Source organism: Phoca vitulina, unplaced genomic scaffold, assembly GCF_004348235.1.
Source record: "Phoca vitulina isolate PV1807 unplaced genomic scaffold, GSC_HSeal_1.0 scaffold35, whole genome shotgun sequence".
NCBI lineage: Eukaryota > Metazoa > Chordata > Mammalia > Carnivora > Phocidae > Phoca > Phoca vitulina.
In genome coordinates, this window is record NW_022589738.1 from 13,210,806 (window position 1) to 13,231,415 (window position 20,610).

Sequence of the window (20,610 nt, forward strand, 5' to 3'; positions counted from 1 at the left end):
AAAAAAAAAAAAAAAAAAAAAAAAACCCCAGGAGGAGAAATAATCTATAGGACAATCCCCCCCTACTGGTCGGCGCTGGAGTTAGGGCTTTTTAAGCAGATCAAGTCGCCCTGGGCTGCAGAGGTAAACAGGCTTTCTGCACCGCTGCTAAATGAATCACGAGGGGGAAGAACGGGGACTACAGGGCGGAGGAGGCCTCGGGATCCAGGCTGGGTGCCAGGGAGGGGAGGGCGCAGCACAAGGGGCAGTGGGGTGGAGGCGAGTTGACCCTGCCCAGAGGCCTCAGGGCCGGGGAGGGGAGAGGAAGGTCGGTGGGCGGTCCAGCCTGAGGCCCCCGCCTGCAATCTGCTAGGCTGGGCCTCTATCCTCTCAGCGTGCCTGGGTGCCACCTGGGGCCGGTCACGCTGCGTGAGTCCATCTGTGGGGAAGGAGGTCAGGGGGCGCTCCCTCCCACACACAGTTTTAGCAGCTCTGGGCCTTCAGGACGCTGAGACAGGCCTAGGTCTTTCTTCTTATGTTCATTTTAAGCATATTATTACCCTTCGTCACTGTCCCCACCCTGAACTCCAACGTCACCTCGTACTTAGATGACCCAGCCAGAGTCAGGGCCTGCTTCCGGGGTCCTGAGGGGTGGAGTGGCTGTCTATGGCATCTGCTCTCCAGACGAACTGAGGGAGCTAGAAAGCTACTTTGAATTTCTATTCTTCATCCGGGTTTCTTCTCCTCACAATACGGTCTGAGCCACTTCGAAGGTCCTTGTTCTTTCCGTTTAACCCCCCATTTTTGACAAAGCCTTTTCTTACAACATTCCAAAGGTTCCCCCATCACTTCAGAAAACTTAATTTGAAGCGATGTCAAAGAAAAAGAGCTTCCAAATACTAAGCTGCATTTGGATTCCCTTGATCTGGGACATTCCCGCCTGGATTTGAGGAATGGCAGCTTTTTACTCTGTTTTCTAATGATCAAGTCACTGTGTTTTCTCGGGTAAGAGAGGCTGAACATTGATCCCAGTGAAGTGGAGGGGTCATGCCCCTTTAACAAAGTGCTTTGACACTTTGGGCCTCAGAATCCCACCTGAGCTGGGCAGGGTCATCGTTCTTGTTCCCATTTGCCAGCTGAGGAGCCTGAGCTCCCCCCCTCCCCACAAAGTTTTAGGGATCCAATCTTCCTCACCGAACTAAGGCCAGAAGCCAGTTGACGCCTGCCTACTCCTGCCTGCGCCCAACCTCCTCCAGGTCAATGTCCTGTAGTAAATGCTGCATCCTTTTCTGAGCTCTATCTGCTGGGTGGGGGGCCACCCTCCCGGATGAGACAGCCCCCACCGCCCCCATCTGGGGCACCTCCTCCCCAGCCTGCAGACCGCTGGGATCGGCCCTTACAGCCTCCTGTTTACTCACTTGCCTCCACCGAGTCAATTCTGACTGCAGACCTGGGAGGACAATTTTAAAGTGTTTCTGCAGACAGACCCTCTGGCCGCGCCGGAAGTGTTTTATGGACCTGTGAGCCGAGTTAATCCCAGGAGGGGCGGCAGGATTAGTCCCTGGTGTGGGTGGGGGATTCCTGTGTTAAGGTTTAATCCCCATGGGAGGAGAACAGATGGGGAGGGGGGTATCTTTGGTAACCTGTGCCCCCTCCCCATTCGACTCTCTGATTTGGGCCGAGGCCGATGGAAACTGAAGCACGTGGCCCTGGACCTCGATCCTTGGCGAGGCGAGGTGGAGGGAGGCCAGCAGGGACGTGGAATGCGAGTGGAGAGCGCAGTTGTGTTTTTCCCCGGGTTTTATTCTCCCAGCCCTGTGGAAAGGAGGAGAGCCGCAACCCGGGGAGGGAGCGGAAAGAAACACTTAATCACCGGCGTCTCGCTGCTCGTCACGCGAAGATGGCAGCGGCTCCCCTGGGTTTCAAGGTTCCGGGAAAGGCGTGTGTTCTGCCTCGAGGCGCGCGGGCTGCTGCGCGCCCTCCCTCGGCTCGGCGGCCGGCCCGGGCTCTCGGAGCCGCTCTCCACGCCCGCGAGTGCGGCCAGGCCGGCCAGCCTGCCCTTTTGCGGGGACCCGGCGGTGGCGAGGGCGGCGGGGCCAGGAGTCCTCGCGTGCTAAAAGTCAAGGCTCGAGGGGGTGGGGAGCTGATCGCCCAGCGCCGGCTCTGACCCCAACCCCCAACACACACACCCACGGTCCGGCCCAGGCACGCAGGGGCGTCAAGCCGCGGCCAATACAAGACGTGCAGGGTAGACTCCTACTAGCGGTGGCGGGAGGCCGAGCCGGCCTTCGCGGGAGGGAGGATTTATCGCCACCCCCATCCACGCGCTCGCCCCACCGCCTGGCCCTCCCCTTTGGATCCCCAGCCCCCCCCCCCCCCCAGCCATCAGGAAACACAGCGCACAGGTCCCCGCCAGCCACCGCCACTTGCCGGGAGGGGGTGGGGTGGAGGGGAGATCCACAGGCCCGGCTGCGGGGCCCCAGGGGTGCAGCGTGCGCACTGACGCTGGGGAAGAGGAGGGCAGCTCGGCCCCTCCACCCTGACTCCTCCACAGCCGGCGCAGCACACAACCGCCCAGGGCTTCCGAAGCGCCCTAGCGCCAAGGAGGAAGGGAAGGCGGAGGCCCGGGTGGCCGGCTGTGCGCTTGGAACCCGCGCGCGCTCGCGTGTGTGTATGTGCTTGCGCGCGCGCGCTCTCGCCCGGAAAGGGTGTCCCGTGTTTACGCGAGGCAGGGTGGGTGTGAGCAACCCAGAACCAGCCGTCCCCACCGGGAATGACTGGCTGGCCTCTCCAGCTCCCCCCGCCATGGGGCTCCATGCCCAGAACTGGCGGTTCAAGAGGAGAGGAGCCAGGAGCTGCGGGCGGCGCTATGACATCGGTCCAGTTCTGCGGGAGGAGCCCAGGGACACACCCGGAGCCCAGGGACCCGTGTGGCCCAGCCGCCCCCCCCCAACGCAAGCGTCCGTTTAGCTCCGCCTCCCGGGACCACTGACACTTGGTGATAAGGAGTTCCTCCGCAATCGGCTGTCCCCAGCCTCCAGTCACCTCCGGTGGACGTGACCACAGGATGCTCTGCGGCAAGGTGGGGCATGGGGCCTTTGCACTGCCTTCTCTGACCCCTTCTCGGACGCGGAGCCACAATAACGTGCTTCTGTATGAAGCCCCGAAACTTTCTTTTGCAAAATAAGGGCCAGATGTTGGGCCTTCTCGGCTCTTCCCATAACTTCTTCCTTTGGAAGGTAGGGGTTCTGGCGGTCCACCTTGAAACATCCCCCAAAAGGGCTCGCCTTCACTACACAACACTGGAGAGCAGCACAGTTCGGCCTGCCCGGCTCAGGGCAATCCCTGCCCTATCCTAAACTGGGTTTTGCTTTGGGCCAGCTGCTGAAGAGTTCTAGGCTTCAGTGACCTCATCTGTAAAAGGAGGCCAACAATAGTGTCTAATTCATAGGGTTGTCTTGAGGATGATATGAGTTACTGTGTAAAACACCTAGACGGCTGCCTCTCATACAGGGCTACAATGTGTGTGGTGTTATGACTTGGTACTTTCTTACCTTTGGTTAGGGATAGGGTAAGAAAAAACGGCCAGGTTAAAGTTCCCAAAGGCCCATATGGAGGCAGGGCTTGGGGCAGGGAGAAAAGGGCACTAGTGCCCACCAAAAAAGGGCCAGAAGGCAAAATGGGCTCAAACTGTCTGGACTACACTTTGCCTTAAAGGCCTGTGTGTGTGGTGGTGATGTAGGGAGGAACGGGGCGCTTTAATGGTGCTCATTTAGACTGGATTAATGGGAAGCTTCTGCCAGGGCTCAGGCACCATTACCCACCACCCTCTCCCTGAGGCCTTGGGTAAACAGCACTGGTGGAGAGAGGACCTCCAGTAGACTCTCCCAGGCCACCCTTTTTTGATGGCTCAAAGCCACCTCCTATAAATCAGTTCTTGGAGGTGCTGGGCAAAAGCCACATCCTCTGGGGATGTACTTTGGCCAGAGTTTAATGCTGGTCTAGGGCTGGAATGTGGCAGGCCTCGTTCCTGGGCCTCATTTTAGGGACACATAAATGCACTACTATTTATGTCAGTAGAATTGGCCAGATTTCCAATTTCAAGTAGCTTCCTATTTCCTTTGAAATAGGGTCTCCTGTGCGATGGAGAGGAGCTGGGGCGAAGAAGGGCCTGAGGAGGTCTGAGGAGGCCCCAGCGCCGCTGGCTCCGGGGCCTGCCCTCTCCCGGGTCACCCATAATTCATTAGGTGGGACAGTCTTTTCCTTTTCAAAGACAACGCAAATGGCCTTTCCCTGACGTGGCTGCAGGCATTCGCCTAATCACTGAAATGTGCTGGCGGTGCGCTCTCGCTCTTGGTTGATCCTTATCGGAACTGTGCGTGCCAGGCTGCCAGCCCTGCGGAAAACAAAGACGCGGCTGCCTCCAGGTTTGCTCCCGAAGCCTCAGGGTCGCCTACGGGGCTTCCCCTTTACAGCCTCCGGCCCCCACGCCGCCGCCCGGGACACAGCCGCAGCCCTAAGTCAGAATTCCTGTTCTCGAGCGCCACCCGGAGAGTTCACATTTCCCCTCTTTCGAGGCCGCGTGGTGCGCAAGCGAGAGGCTGAAGGTGGTGGCAGCACAGGGCTGGCTGCTGGGGGGGGGGGGGGGGCGGCTTCCCTGCACCCAGCTGCACGTACGCAGGAAAAGAAAAAAGCCAAGCGAAAAAACGTGGGCTTTAAAAGCCAAAACCCAGGGCAACCTACTACTCGGTACAAACAATCCCAGATAGGAGTTTGCAAGGAGTAAGCAACCTCCAAATAGAAACTACAACTAAAATAAATGCCCTTTTAGAGTTATATTAAAAGTCCTCCAAGGTGGAGTGCAAGGGGGACCGCGCCTTCTTAGGACACACAAGATACGTCGTGCTCAGCCCAGCACCTCCTGCGCATACGTTTAATACCAGGCAAAAAAAGCGAGGTTCTCATTCGCATCTACTGATTAACCAGTTCTCATAGTATTTATAACTGACTCAACGTGTACTCGATTAAAAAAAAAAAAATCATCTTGCTTGAAAGATACATGGAAGACCTGTATTTAGATAGGCTAAGTTCCTGCAGCTGTCTGACCACATTTGTCTAGTCTAAAAACCCATGTTTTCTAGCCCAGGAAGGGGCAGGCGGCCCTCGTGGCTCCCCCTTCGGCGGTTTCCTGGCGAGGCGCCCATCCTTCCTAAGCACCGGGAACAGAGGCGGCCGCATTAATACTCGCCGGCAGCCTGCTCTGGCCTATACTGTCATTTTTTCCGTCGGTCAGAATCGGGCTTTGGCGGGGGGCGGTGGGTTCTCCTCCGAGGGGCTCTGCACGGATCATTGGGTTTTCCCCGGCGAACTTAACACGGAGGCAAAAGGGGCAGATGGAAACCAGGCCTCCGCGGGCCCGGCGCGCGTAAGCGCCGCACTCTACAGCTCGACGCAAAGCCAGGGCTGGATTTTCGCGGCCCGGGCCCGGCGGCCTGCCCGCGCCGGCGCGATCCTCTCTCCCTCGGGCTGAGCAAACGTGCTCGCCTAATTCCGCCCTGGAGACAGCAGCTGTGCGGCGAGAGCAAGGGCGGCGGGGGGGGGGGGGGGGGGGGGAACAGCAACTTTTCCAACGGAAAGTGTACGCGCACAGGAGAGGTGAAGGCCCACCCCGATTCTGTGCACGTACCGACACAGCATCTAATCAGTGTCACTGCCAGGAATACGCTTCCGCGGCGGGCGACACCCCCGCCCCCGCCAACCTGCAGGAGGGAGGGGGGAATGCAAATGGCGTCTCACGTCGTCCCAGACTCTGCACGGCTCCCGCTGCCCCGCGACCCCGAGCAGACGTCGCAGCGGGCCAAGCGCCGCCACTCTGGGGACGCGAACGCGCTGGCGGCCCGCGCCCCTCTCCTGCGCCCCGGTCTCGGGAAAAGGAGCGAGCACCACTCCCCGTTCCGAGGCCATTCCCCGGCCCCCAAGTCCGGAAAAGCCGCCCTTCCCCGACTGGGGGTGGGGTGGGTGAGGGGACGCGGGAAACTTTGCGAGACAACTGTTCCGCGTCTTCCTCGCGTGGCGCCGGAGAGAAACGTGGGTGGGTTTCCCGTCCGAGGCCTGACCACGCTCGCCCGCTCTTCCAGGCCTCGGACCTGAACCTCGTGGGCCACGGCGGTGGTGGGAGGGGTATATTTCAGGCCACGGGGTGGGGGGGGGGGAGGACACCAGAGTCAGGCGTCTTCACGGGCTCTGGCGGGTGGCCAAGTTTGTGTCCCCCCCCCCCCCCCATGCTGGAGTAGCGCGCGCCGCTTTGGGGAAGCGTGACACTCCTCACCCCTGGCCACGAGGCCACTCCTGTCTTCAAGGTGGGGCCGATGGTTTCTCTACAGCACCCTCTCCCGCTCTGCGGCCGCCGCACGGCTCGCACGCCCCCGGGGAGTCCCCAGAGAGCCCCCAGAGACGGCCCGCGCCTTCGCTCGCCGGCTCTACCGGGGGAGGGGGAGGCGTGTGTGTCGTGTGCACCACGGCTCCGGCTCGCACCCTCCGCGGAGCCACCTCGGCAGCCCTCCCGGGCCACGGCCTCAGCCGATCCCCGCCCGCGGTCGCCCAGCGGGGATGCAGCCTCCTCCACGCGGAACGGGGCGCCCCTGGGACGCAGGCAGGGATGGCGGTTCCGGGCGTTCCGGGATTTGCGTGCGAGAAGAAAACAAGGCCGGCGACTACGAGAGCGGCGCCTCCATTCTCGGGGTTCAGACGCCCGCGCGGTCTCCGCGTCGGTCCCGCTACCGCCACTCCGGCCTCGGGGGCCCGCTCCCGCCCCCCCCGCCCCCCCCAGCAATTCCTGGTCCCGCCCGTGCCGCACCACGCGGAGCTCCGAGCTCCCCGGCTCCCACACCAGCCTCCCCCCCAACCTCCCCGTAACTCGCGCGCCTGCCTCGCCCGGGGCTCGGGGCGCCGCTCGCTCTCAGCGCCCGGAGCACGCCGGCTCTACCCTCGGCTGCGAAAACCGCCACCCCCGCCCGGCCGGGCCCTTGTCCCAGCCAGGCTCTCCCCCGCCAGCTGCGCCGCCACCGCCGCACGTGACCCGCCCCCGTCGCGGCTTCCGCTGAGCTGCCTGTTCCGGAGCACAAACAATTTCTGCTCTGACGCGGGGTCTCTCGGGCCCTGGCGTCCTCTCCTCCCTGCCCCCCCCTTCCGGGTACGAGAACTCAAAACAACTCGCTGACCTTCGGGCCGACCAGCTCCGGCTTCCACCGACTCCGGCATTCCGTTCAAACCCAGCCGCGGCGGCTTCTAAGATTTCACTCCGCGCTGGGCTGGGGGGAGGGGGTGATTTCTCCAGGAGGGGGTGTCTCAGATCGAAAGAGCCACTTCACGCTCCTTCCTCTCCTCCGAAGTGAGTTTTTAGACTATCCGGAGGCCCTGGGGAGACGCTTGCCGCCGCGCGCAAAGAAAGCACCCCCACCCCCACCCCCACCACGCATCTGCCGCCTTGACTAGCGTCTGACCCGATTTCCAGGGTCACGGCCCAGCGGCAGAGGGCCTGGCCAGCCTCAGAAATACCACCCAGCGGTGGGCTGTGGCACTGAGCAGAGCTGGGGTGGGGTGCGGAGAGTGCGTTAAATAATTAATAGTAGCTCCCACTTCCGCTTTGTGCTGAGTATTTCAGAAGCCCTCCAACTTTGCAGATCAAGAAACTGAGGCACAGAGAACGATCAGTTACATAACTAGCTCAGGGTCACCCAGCTTAGTTAAAGGACTTAGCGAGAATTTGAACCCGGGTCACTCAGAGTCCAGGGTGGTTAAACATTACGCTGTGGTGCTCACCTTGGAATCAAAAGTACGGACCCGTCTGCAAAACCTAGTGTTCACTTGAGGGCTCTATTTTTTTGCCTGAGGCATTGTGGTTGGTACATAGTAGGCACTCAAATACCGGTGGACTGAACGGGTGCCTGAATGAATGATTGACAGAATCAGTGATGGCAAGTGACTTTCAAGAAAGCAGCCTCAACTACTGTTTCTTCTAAGATGATTGTCCTACCTTAATAAAACCTCTGGTTTTGGAGTGTTTGCAGGTAACAGGAAACTCTTATTCAAAAATATATTAATCTCCCTCCCCTCCCTCCCAGCCAATCAGCCTGGCAGCGTTTGAACTTGCCGGGGCACATACCCAAAGTGGCTTTTACTTGGTGTCCGCCATTTCTCCCCCACCCTGTTCTTTCTCTGGAGGCTTCTGCTCAGGGTCAGGCAGCCTGGAACTGCGTTTGAGGTGATTCGGAACATATAGCAAGAAGGAAGGAGTGTACGCCCCCCCAAAACATGGCTCATTGGCTTCCCTTCCATAGATGGGGCGTGGGGGGGTGTGTGTGGGGGAGGCATGGTTTGCAGCTCAGTGGTTCTTTTTTAAATTCATGGACCACATCAGGACCACCACCATCCTGCAGCCAGCTTCAGTCACAGCTCTCACCAGCTGTGAGGCCACGTCGGTCCGAAGGCAGTCGTCCACCTTAGCCAATAGCTCTGAGACGCTGATCAGTGGGACCACATCTGCCATTTGGAGAGCTGCCACTGGATCTCTGTGCTGTCCCCCTCCTTCCGGTGGCCCCTAAGAGAGGATGCGATTAAAAAAAGAAGAAGAAATTCCTCTATTTAGATAATCCGATAGAATGTACTTTTATACCATATTGTTATTTTTTCCCCTCCTCATTTTCTGAACCTACCCAGTTGTCCCTTCTATGTCACTAATTGGGCAGTTTGAAACGAGGACAAATTTCACTTCCGGTTACCTGAAAGCAAACTTTCTCCTTTCCAGTTTGATTCCTTCAACATCTGTTGCACGCCTCTGTGGTGTAAGCGACTATATTAGGCAGAACCTGGAGGAGGAAAATGCCTGGTCTCTGTTTCTGATTATTGATATAGTCTGTTCTCCCTCCCTCTCTCCCCCGGTCCTTTCCTCCCTCCCGCCCGCCCTTTCTGACAGTTGTCTATTTTGGCTCACGTTCCCAGGATTATTAACCAAGAAATGAAAACGTTTATTTTCTCTCGAAGTAACAACCCAGCCTCAACTCTAAGGCTGGGGTTTCAGCGGCCTCTTTAACAATCTGGTCTGGAGTGACCAGCAGGACCCCGTGACCTCAGCCTGTGGCCAGCCCAGGTTGGAAGCATCAGATGATTTCCAAAGAGGCCACAGGCCTCCTCCACCCCACGTGGCCTGATTGTAGCTGAGAAGCGCCTTGCCGAAACTCACTTACCCCTTGTGCAGGGGGGACGGGTGACAAGTGATGCTGAACGGGAGGTTCAGGATGCTAATTTGATTTATTATCTGTGTACAGCCTGGGGAGGAGAAAAGGCTCATAAAAGTGTTCTAGGCTGGTCATTCTGAATGTGAGCATTTATTTCTCTGCAGAGCTGCCGAATGTCCCTGCAGGAAGTCTCCGACGCAGCAAGCCCTGACCGCACAGACAAAAGTCTCCCCTTTACACAGGGCTGCCCTCATTGTTTCCAACAGCTTTGTGCTTTCCCTGGGGGAAGAGGAGAGTCACATAGCGAGTTTTCTTCCTCTTTTCTCACGCTGCAGAGGAAGTGATGTTGTGGAAACAGTCGCATTAACGGGGCCTGCAAACCGCGTCGGAGCCGGCGGCCTTGGGAATAGCGCGATGCAGGGTGGCATTCCTCCGGCTGGTCTCCCCCAGGCCCCAAGCATCCCGGCCTGGGTCTGAGCGTGGGGATGGCAGGCAATCACAGTTGGCATGAAGCAAGAGAAGCCATACTGGAGAATCATTTCCTCCCAGGGCATGGACGCTCTTGACCCCTCGAGCCCGCTTCCTTCTGGAGCACTTTTCATGTATTCGCTATTCATTTCTTGGACAACATTTCAGGATCGCCCGCTTTGTGCCGGGCATCCTGCTAGGTCTGGGTATGCAAAGGTAAGCCCTGCCCTCACACAGCTTACATTCTACTTTGCTTGGCGCACCAAAGGTGCAGGATGTGGTCCCCGCCATCAAATCGTGTGGGTCCTCCGCCCATAACATCTATCCTGTGCTCTTACTCACCTGACTGCCTTAATTCAGATCCTCTAGGACTCTGCGAGGCAATGGAACTCACCGTCCCCAAACTCCTCTCCTCCATCTGATCATTCCACTCACTGCTTTAAAATCCTTCAAGCAGCAAGAAGGGGAGGGACAAGGGGCGCAAGGGACACCCCCTTCCATTTGAGTCAGCCTCCCTTAAAAAGATTTCTCAGAAGTCTCGCCCAGTGATTCCCACGACTGCTTCATTGGCCCCCCTCTTGCTGCAAGGGAGGCTGAGAAGTGTTACCTTGTAGCTTGGGCGCCTTGCCGCCTCACATTACTAAAGGAGGAAGCAGGATGGCCGTTGGGGTGGGCAGCTGGCCTTCTCTGCTCATCTACTCACCAAGAGTATGTGGCAGATAGTAGGAAAACACTTAGTAGGTGGTAGGAGAGGGTTCAGGAGGGACCTTTGGGGGCCTGTTCCTAGTTCGCGTCCCGGTTCTCTGGGAAGTGGCCCTTCATCTCCTCCCCGGGGTCGGGTTGCCAGCCAGCTCCATGTTGCTGTAGCTGCAGGGGAGCCTGCCCCTGGCCGAGCCCCTTCTGTTCTTTTTGCTAGGAAGGGCAGATCGGGAGAGAAAGCTGGTCCTTCGGGCCGGGGCTGGCTCCGCGGTATGTGAGCACTGCAATCACGCAGCCCCCTGCTCAGAAGGGCCCCACGCTCAGGGTTCAGTGCTCTGCAGTTATCGTCTTGACGTTCTGAAGACTATGATTTCTAATTCAGGTTTGGTAGGTGAAGCCTAATGGGACAATGGAGCATGAATCAGGGGCTTGGAGCCTCGGCTCCTGTATGGTCTCACCTCCTGGTTGACCTCCCTGAGATGGGTTCTCAGATGCCCGCTTCCCAACTCCCGGTGCCTCCGGCCCCGCCCGGCCTCCCACCCTCTGCCCCTGGTAGGGACCTGGGTGCTAACACGGGGGTGGGGCAAGGGGGCAGCCTTCCCTGCCCGGGCTGGGAGGGCCACAGCACGGTTGGCTGGCAACTCGGCGGGGGCCTCCCACCCACCCACTGCGGATCCAGGCACTGAGTGCGTCCCAGTGTGGTGGCTGTGATCCCTTGGAGGCCACCACCTGCCGGGGGTGGAGACAGTAAACATGTGGGAGAAAGAGATTGACTTCCTGCCCCTCTGACTGGGGCCCTGCAAATTCTGTGGTCAGCCCTGCCTGACGGTGGGGCCATCGTGTTCCAGCCTGTGTATGCCAGGCCAGGGAAAGCCGGTCTGCAGAAAGGCGGAGAATAATAAAGAAGTACAGTAAGTAACAGAGCGCCTTCAGAGACATGGGGCCCCAGAGAGGGCAAAGATGGGTTCCTGGAGGGGATTCAGTACCCAGGTCCTGCCCCCGGGGAGGCCCGGCTGTGCTTGTGGGCCTCTGTTCTTCTTACCGATTCTCTTCTGTTCCTTGTGCTACTATGAATGGGTTTCCCTGATTGCCAACTACAAGTTCCCCAACCAAGATAAAAAAAAAAAGGCTGGGTTTGTAGTTCATAGTATTGGGCTCCAGTCCCAAGTTGGCCATTTAACTAGCTGTGCTATACTAGGCCAGTTAGTTATTCTCTTTGAGCCTTCATTTTCTCAACCTTCAAAAACAACCGGACATCATGGCACCCACACTGTAGGTTGCTATGAGGATTATCTGTTCGTGCCCGTCCTTGTTAACAGAGGGACTCAAGGCACAAAGCCTGCAGGAAATTTAGAGCGAAATGACTTCCTTCTTTCACTGTTTTCTCAGTACTTAAAAATTGCTTATTTGAATCTGGTTAACTCAAGTGGTTAGAACAGGGTCAAACAAGAGGGCTGTCATAGGTTTGAGGATGAGACAGGTTTTGCTTGATGCATTTCCATGATGGAGAACTGACCGCGTAAGGTAGGTGTCCCAGTTATCTATTGCTGCGCGGTGAACAGCCCCCAAACTTAGTGGTTCAAAATAACAGCCCCGTGTTACTCTATCTCAGGATCTGGTGAGCCAGGAATTGGGGCAAGACTAGGATGGGTGCTGGGGCGCCTGGGTGGCTCAGTTAGTTGGGTGTCTGCCTTCGGCTGGTGTCGTGATCCCGGGGTCCTGGGATGGAGCCCCTGCATCTGGCTCCGTGCTCAGCAGGCAGTCTGCTTCTCCCTCTCCCTCTGTGCTCTCTCTCCCTGTCTCTCAAAGAAATAAATAAAATCTTAAAAAAAAAAAAAAACTAGGATGAGTGAGTCTTTGATTTTTTTTTTTTTTTGATTGATTAAAGTCTTTGATTGATTAAGGTCTCTCAGTGGCACCAGATGGTGGATGTACCAGTCTGGAGAATCCAAGTTGGCTTCATGTATATGAGTGGTGCTTTGGTAGGGCTGGCCGGAAGGCTGGACTTAGCTGGGACTGTAGAATGTGGCTCCTATCTGTGGCCTCTCCAGCATGGTGGTCTTAGGGTAGTAGTACTTCTTATATGGTGGCCCAGGTCTTACAGAGAGTGTTCCAAAAGAGTAAGACAGAATCTAGAAAGCCTCTTCTGACTTAGCCTTGGACACGATGCAGTATCACTTCTGCCCATTCACTTAGTTACAAGAGAGTCACAAGTTCACCCAGATTCAAAAGCAGGGCGCACACAAGGGCATGAGTGAATACCAGGAAACACGCATCATGGGAGCCATCTTTGAAGCCCAGCTATCACAGTGGACTAACCACTCATACATTTGTGCCCTCAGTCCTGGGAGGCAAAGTGTGAGTACGCAGATGGAAAAGCTCAGATCCATCCCCATTCATCATCAGAAGGGTTCTGGGAGATCCTGAGTGAGGAGCAGGAGATGGAAAGGCTCTTGGGAACATTAGCCCCTGCAGAGTATCTGAGAGGTAAGTCCCTGGGCTTTGGATGTTAACCCTACCCCTGCTTCAAAACCAGCCTCTTGGGCTCTTGAGCTTACAAAAACAAAAAACAAAAAACAAAAACTCAGATTCCTATGAGGGAGTAACTATAATTATCTCCATTTTCTCTATGAAGAAATTGAATTAAATTGCCTGGAGTCCCAGCTAGAACATGGTACAGCTGGAATTTGAACTCAGACCTATCTAATGCCAAAGCAGGAGGTCATTTTACAGTTTACAGTTTTAAGTAACTTTCCTGGGGTCAGCCAGAGAAACCAGAAGTATAGTTCAACACTCATTTATGATATAAATGCTTAGTAGACTTAGAAGAGAATGGAAATTCCTTCATCTGCTAAAGAGTATGTACATGCAGGGCGCCTGGGTGGCTCAACTGTTAAGCGTCTGCCTTCGGCTCAGGTCATGGTCCCAGGGTCCTGGGATCAAGTCCCACATCGGGCTCCCTGCTCAGCAGGAAGCCTGTTTCTCCCTCTCCAACTCCCCCTGCTTATGTTCCCTCTCTCGCTGTGTCTCTCTGTCAAATAAATAAATAAAATCTTAAAAAAAAAAGAGTATGTACATGCAAAACTTACACTGAACATTATCCTTAATGGTAAAATGTTGAGGGACGCCTGGGTGGCTCAGTGGGTTAAGCATCTGCCTTCGGCTCAGGTCATGATCCCAGGGTCCTAGGATTGAGTCCCGCATCGGTCTCCCTGCTCAGCAGGGACCCTGCTTCTCCCTCTGCCTTCCGCTCCCCCCTGCTTGTGCTCTCTCTCTCTCTGACAAATAAATAAATAAAATCTTAAAAAAACCCGTAAAATATTAGAAACTTTCCCTCCTGAGATCAGGAACTAGAGAAGGACACCTGCTATCAGTCCTCCTATTCATTATTATTCTGGAGGTCATAACCAGTGCGATAAAGCAAGAAAAAGAAATAAAACTCATCGGAAGTGAAAGGAAGAGATGAAACTGTCATTCACAGATGACATGGCTGTGCACATACAAATCCAAAAAAAAAACCCTACAATCCAACTATCAGACTTAATAAGGGAATTCAGCAAGGTCACTGGATTTAATGTAGGGCTCTTTGTGGGGCTTTTCTTTTTCTTTTTTTTTTTTTAGAGAGAGAGAGAGCAGAGCAAGTGAGAGAGAACACAAGTGGAGGGGGCAGGGGCAGAAGGAGAGGGGGAAGCAGGCTCCCCACTGAGCAGGGAGCCCGATGCGGAGCTTGGTCCCAAGACCCCGGGATCATGACCTGAGCCGAAGGCACCTGACTGAGCCACCCAGGCGCCCCTCTTGTGGGGCTTTAATGAGAAATTTACATCAGATGCTAAACCCCTACCTATTAAATTCTCACGACCACCCCTCTTTGGCCTGTGGCACTGGTCATGCTTCCTCCTTGACATTCCCTTTACTCTGGCTTCCTTGACATTACCCTCCTTTGTGTCTTGTCCTCCTTTCCCTGCAGATTTCTCTCCCAACCTCCTCTTTTGGTAGCTGCCCCTGCAATGGCAGCCATGCTCAGAGTTCCATCCACAAGCAGCGCTGTGCTGAGCACAACTCCACTGGGGTCTGCATGGATGGCACCTCCCAAGACTGTCTGACACCTCATACCATTTCTTCCCTGGACTCTGTCACTGACCTAGTCCTCGACTCTCCCATCTCCAATCTTCCCCCCTGCCCCATTTTTTTTTTTATTGTGGTAAAATACTCATAACATAAAACTTACTATCTTAAAAGAAAAACTTGGTATCTTAACCATTGTAAGTGTACAATTCGGTGGTATTTTTTTTTTTAAGATTTTATCTATCTGAGACAGAAAGAGAGAGAGAGAGCAGGGTGAAGGGTAGGGGGAGAGGCAGACTCCCCGCTGGGCAGGGAGCCCGATGCAGGACTCGATCCTGGAACTCCGGGATCATGACTTGAGCCTAAGGCAGACACTTCACCAACTGAGCCACCCCGGAGCCCCAATTCGGTGGTATTGAGTACACTCGTCTGCTTGTGCAACCATCACCACCGTCCTCCTGCCTCCAGTCTTGCTCCTTTTGCATCCATCTGTCACATGGCCCCTGGGGTTACCTTCCTGAAATGCGACCTTGCCCTTGCCATCTTTTCCCTGTTTACATTCTTTCAAGATCCTGAGACACCTTGTTAGGTTCAGCATCCTCCGAATGGTGCAACAGCCCTCCCTGATCACTATCCTGCTCACTCCCGCTGCACACCATCCATGCTCGCTTGCTTCCATTCCTGTCTTACTTTGGGTCCCTCAAAAGCTGACCCTGAGCCAAGGATTTGGGGGTATTAAGAGCAGTGACCTCAGGAAGCACAGCGGGAGAGTGGGAATCGAGACAGGCCAATGAAGGGTGCCTTGGTGAATGGGTTACCCATGTGGGCAAGGGGGCTCGATCCTGCTGATGCCTCTCTGGGATCCTGTGTAGCACACCCCTCAGAACTGTCCCATTGAGGGGTGAGGAAGCTGGAGTATTTATCCACCGACTCCCATCCAGGGGTGTGCTGGTAAACCAGCTTTCTGGGAGGACAAAGAAAGTCTCAATTTGTAGTGTTTGCCAATTGCCATGATACAAATATTCCCACTGTGGCTGATTCTAAGCTAGCAATGGTTTAACAATTGGCTTGCAAATTTTCTGAATATGTAACAATCAGGCTCTCCAGAGCTAGTACCATGGCTCCAACACACCCCTGCTCCCTTTCTGCATTAGTTGAGGGTTATTTCTGGGAAGCCAAGCACTTAGGATCTGCCCACACATATGGTGGCCAGCTGAGCCTGTTTTGGAGGCCAGAGAACACTCTCCGATTGAGTTTCAGGAAGTCCTCATTGTATCTGGGAAATCCTTTCAGGTGCCTTCCGGGGTGGGTGGAGGGACACGGGTGGGGCAGCAACGGGGCTTGCTGGAAGGTCTTGGCAGGCTCCTCCCCCTGCTTGGAATGCCTGCTCCCTCTCAGCCCACCCCCGAGCTTCTGTTCCTCCTTCAGTTACTCAGCTTCCGTGTCACCACCTCCGCGAAGCCCTCCCTGCATTTCCACAAACCGTCCTCACTCTCATGACAGCCCCACAGCATGCCCTTGGCTTCTTAATTGTCACCTGCCTTTCTCCCTCACTGGACTGCAAGCTGCCGAGGCCGGCGATGTTGTCTATCACTGTCCGGAACCGCCGTGGCTAGCCCAGTGCCCAGCACAAGCTTAGCTACTTCATACATACGTAACTCATCCCACCCCACCTGGCGCCTAGTAACGGTTGAGTCAAATAAACACTCTCCCCCTCCCCTGCGTATATATCCGCTGCTCAATCAATCAGTTGGTCTCTCTATGGCTTTGTTGCTTATTCCCATCCGTTTCCAAAGAGGACTTTCGGCAGCAAGCAGGTGCTTCCTTTCCTGTGAAGGTGTGAGCGACCATATTTTCTGAAGCAATGATCAGGACACGTGACCCGACACATGTTCCAACACATGGTCTGACAATGGGACAGAATATTTTAAATCACCGCCGTCTCGGAAAATCCGGGCTGTGTGGCTCTGTGTAGAAAAGAGCTAGGAGCCACGGCCTCATAATGCATCCCCAGAACAGGCAGGAGTTCTGCTTTAAAGACCTCTGTGATTTTAAGAGCAGCATGTGAAGATAGCTGAAGAGAGAAGTTGATTTCTGCGGCACTCTAGCTGGAGTGATCATAGGGAGTGGGGAAAAATTTGTGACAGAAACAAGCTCTCATTAAGACCATATGCTGTATTTCTAATCGATGGCTCTTAGAAGTAATTCCCCGACATTTCATTCATTTTTACTGCCTCCCCTTCAGGGGCAGGAAGAACAGCGTTGTTAGCCTGCGTTTATAGATGAGAGTATTTAGAAACAGAGAGGTTAAATGGCTCAGCCCCAGTCACAGAGTGAATCAGAGACACCACCAGCCTTGAATGCAGAATTCCAACTTGAGCTTCTGTGCCAAGATCCCTCGGGGCACATTTCCTTTCTCATTTGCATAAATCATCAACATTTTTTTCCAAGCTTGTGCTGAGAAAGCCCCTTTTCAAACAGTGGAAACTCCCTTTGCCTTCTGTTGCCTTAGTTTTATTTTGTGAACCAAATTCTTTTACTTCAACACGTAGACTTGCTGTTTTTCCTTCCGTCGAGCCCTTTTCAAGAGAGGTCATGACCTTTGCTTATAGATGCAATGGAAATGGGTGAGCCCAAATGAACGAAAACAGATGAATCTGGAGACCATATAAAGTGTAATTCCAACCCATGTTCACAATCCCATGCCGTTGACTGCAAATCTTGAATCATGGCAGGTTATCAGAAATATGAGTGGCTGATGGCACTACCAGTGGTTGAATCCAGTGGGGTGTAAGATGTGCCTCCAGCTTGGGGAGCAGATTCGTAGGATTAGAAATAAGAAGCTGGACAGGGGCACCTGGGGGGCGTGCTCCTTAAGCATCCGACTCCTGCTTTCAGCTTAGGTCATGATCTCATGGGTCATGGGATCGAGCCCCGCGTGGGGTGGGGGGTGTCCGTGCTCAGCGGGGGGTCTGCTGAAGATTCTCTCTCTCTCTCCCTCTGCCCCTCCCCCACCCCATGCACGCTCTCTCTCTCTCAAATAAATAAATAAATCTTTAAAAAAGAAATAAGAAACTGGACAAATCAGGACCAATGCAAGTCTGAAAAATGTCAATCCGGAAATATGTAGGGAGTCATACCTGAGATTAATGGTATGTGAACTTGGACTTCTAATCACCAGTGTAATTACATAATTACTCACAATCCTTTCACATATTTAAGGAATTCTTAGCTCATGACCTCATCTGTCTGATGGTCCTTAGGTGACTCCAGTATTGAGGTTTCTGGGCATGGACTGCGTTTCCTGGATTCCCAGGTCAGCACTTAGCGCATTGCTGACACTCACGAAATAGTAATAATCCTCTTGAAAGTGAAAACATATGCAATGTGTTTGGAAAAAACTTCCTCTCCCTGTCAAATATGTTAGATAATCAAAATAATTTATGGCTTGTCGGTTTAACCATTAGACAGAAAGAAATTATATCTATTCGGGATCTTCCGTAAAATAAAATTCAGCATAAAGAAAGAGCTTTCTGTCTACATGATGTAGTAATTTACTTTATTGCTTATCACATTGGTTAGCTATTGGTGCGATAATGCCGTGTAACAAAAGTTTTAAACACACCACAACTCAGTGGCTTAAAACACTTATTTCCTGCTCAAGGGTGGGTGGCTCGTTCTGTCAATTTCAGCTGAGTTTGGCTGCATTCTGTAGCTTGGGTCCAGGCCTGCTCCCATGTCTCCTCATTCTCCTTGAACCAGCAACTTCCTGGGGCATTCTGGGCTTATGGTAGATCACCAGAGAGCAAAGGTCAGGTTGAACGGTGCACGCACATTTAAAGCCTTTGCTGGGATCGTATCTGCTCACATTACATTGACTCAAGCAAGCCACAGGGTCAAGCCCAAGGTCAGTGGGGCAGGGGAACACAGCACCTCAAGAGGGAGAAGGAGTGGGAGGCGAGTGAATGTTGGCCAAACAACAGTCTCTCACGATTATCATCCCTAAAAGGCTGCATCGTGTCCCCTCACAATTCATACGCTGACCCCCAAAACCCCAGAATGTGACTGCATTTGGAAATAGGGCCTTAAAAAGAGTGATCAAGTTACCCCCGAAACTAATACTACACTGTATGTGAACTAACTTGAATTTAAATAAACTCTTGAAAAAGAAAAAAAGCGATTAAGTTACAGTGAGGCCGTTGGGGTGGGCCCTAATCCAGTCTGACTGGTGTCCTTACAAGAGGGGGAGATATGGGCACACGGAGAGACCCCAGGATCGTGTGTACACAGAGAAAAGGTCGTGTGAGGACCCGGCGAGAAGGTGGCCAACTGCAAGCCAAGGAGAGAGGCCTCAGAAGAAACCAAAGCTGCTGACACCTTAATCTTGGGCTTCCAGCCTCCAGAAGGGTGAGAAGTAAATTTCTGTTGTTTAAGCCCCCTCCAGTCTGTGGTACTTGGTTATGGCAGCCAGAGCAGACTAAGACAGCCTGTAAATCCCTTGTGGGTGACTCAGGGCTGTGTCGTACTCATCGTGCTGTCCCCTACCCCCCTCCGCAGTGCTTAGCACATTACCTTGTGTACACGTTTATGTATCTTTAGTGAACGAATGAAGTCTTCTCTCAGTTTCAGAATCAACAATTATTTATCTTATCAGCTAGGACTCATGGTTGCGAGTGTTAGAAACCCACTTAAAGTTGTTTGAGCAAAAAGGAAATCTCTTGGGTCAGATGACTGGGGTAGCTTCTAACATCTAAGGAGTGATTCTAGGAACCAGGCCTTAGGTACTGCCACAGGGAGGGGACCACACACTTGCTCGATCCTCTCTCCATATTCTCTCACTGAGGCATTTGGCCTTTTTTTTTGGCAGATAACATGGCTACCAAGAGAATGGCAGATGCTATTTTCAAAAAACGGCACCAAGAATATCTCCCATCCCAGATGTTCATCTTACAACGTGACTTTGATACTCCTTCTGTTGAGAAATAGGGTCTATATTTTCTGGGTGTTTTGCTTTGTTTTGTTTTAGGGATAGAGAACACTCACGAGCAAAAGCAGGGAGGGCCAGAGGGAGATGGAGACAGAGAATCTCAAGCAGGTTCCATGCCCAGCACAGAGCCCAACCCTGGGTCCAACCCACAACTCTGAGATCATGACCTGAGCTGAAATCAAAAGTCAGGTGCTCCACCGACTGAGCCACCTAGGCACCCTTATATTTTCTGTTCTTGATGGGTCTGTGATGACAGTGGAAGCGACACTATGGGACTTCCAAGGCTAGGTCATAAAGGACAATATAGCTTCTGTCTTAGTCACTGGGACATTGCCTTTGGAGTCCTGAGCTGCCATGGCAGAAGGCTGAGGCTGCCATGCTGTCAGGAAGCCCAAGCTACGTGGAGAGGCCACATGAAAGTGTTGCAACTAAGAGCTCCAGCTGTGGTCCCAGCTAACAGCCAACATCAACCACCACGTGTGAGTGAAGATGCCCCTAGATGACTCCAGCAACCCCCACCCACCCCGTCCAATCATCAAGTCCTCCCTGTTGAGGCTCCAGATCCTGGGGAGCAGAGACAAGTCCTCCCCACTGTGCTGTCAGAATTCCCAGCCCACAGAATCTGGGAGCATGATAAAATGCTTGCTTTATACTGCTGCATCTTGACAGAATTTGTTATATAGCAATAGTAAGGGGAATAAAGAGCCCAGGGTTACATCTTTTTTTTTTTTTTTAAGATTTATTTATTTATTTGAGAGAGAGCGAGCAGGGGAGAGGGGCAGGGGGAGAGGGAAAGAGTGTTAAGCTGACTCCACACAGAGTGTGGAGCCCGATGTGGGGCTCAATCTCATGACCCTGAGATCACATCCCTGAGATCACGAGCTGAGTCAAAACTAAGAGTCCAATGCTTAACTGAATGCACCCCCCAGGATTACATCTCTACAGCTACCCTTCCACTTCCTTTTTTTTTTTTTTTTTTTTTAAGATTTTATTTATTTACTTGACGGACAGAGAGAGAGAGAGCGCAAGCAGGGGGAGCGGCAGGCAGAGGGAGAGGGAGAAGCAGACTTCCCGCTGAGCAGGGAGCCCTACACGGGGCTTGATCCCAGGACCCCAGGATCATGACCTGAGCTGAAGGCAGATGCTTAACCGACTGAGCCACCCAGGTGTCCCAAC

The 20,610-nt window shown here is 53.9% G+C and overlaps 1 protein-coding gene across 1 annotated transcript in view; it reads right to left on the reverse strand.

Moving 5' to 3' along the window:
- BCOR (BCL6 corepressor) overlaps window positions 1-7,263 on the reverse strand; it is a 115,327-nt gene extending 108,064 nt beyond the window's left edge. The window contains exon 1 of the mRNA XM_032426697.1: window positions 7,200-7,263. The gene's annotated coding sequence lies outside the window, so the exon portion shown is untranslated. The remainder of the gene's footprint in view (window positions 1-7,199) is intronic.
- Window positions 7,264-20,610: the final 13,347 nt, after the last annotated feature.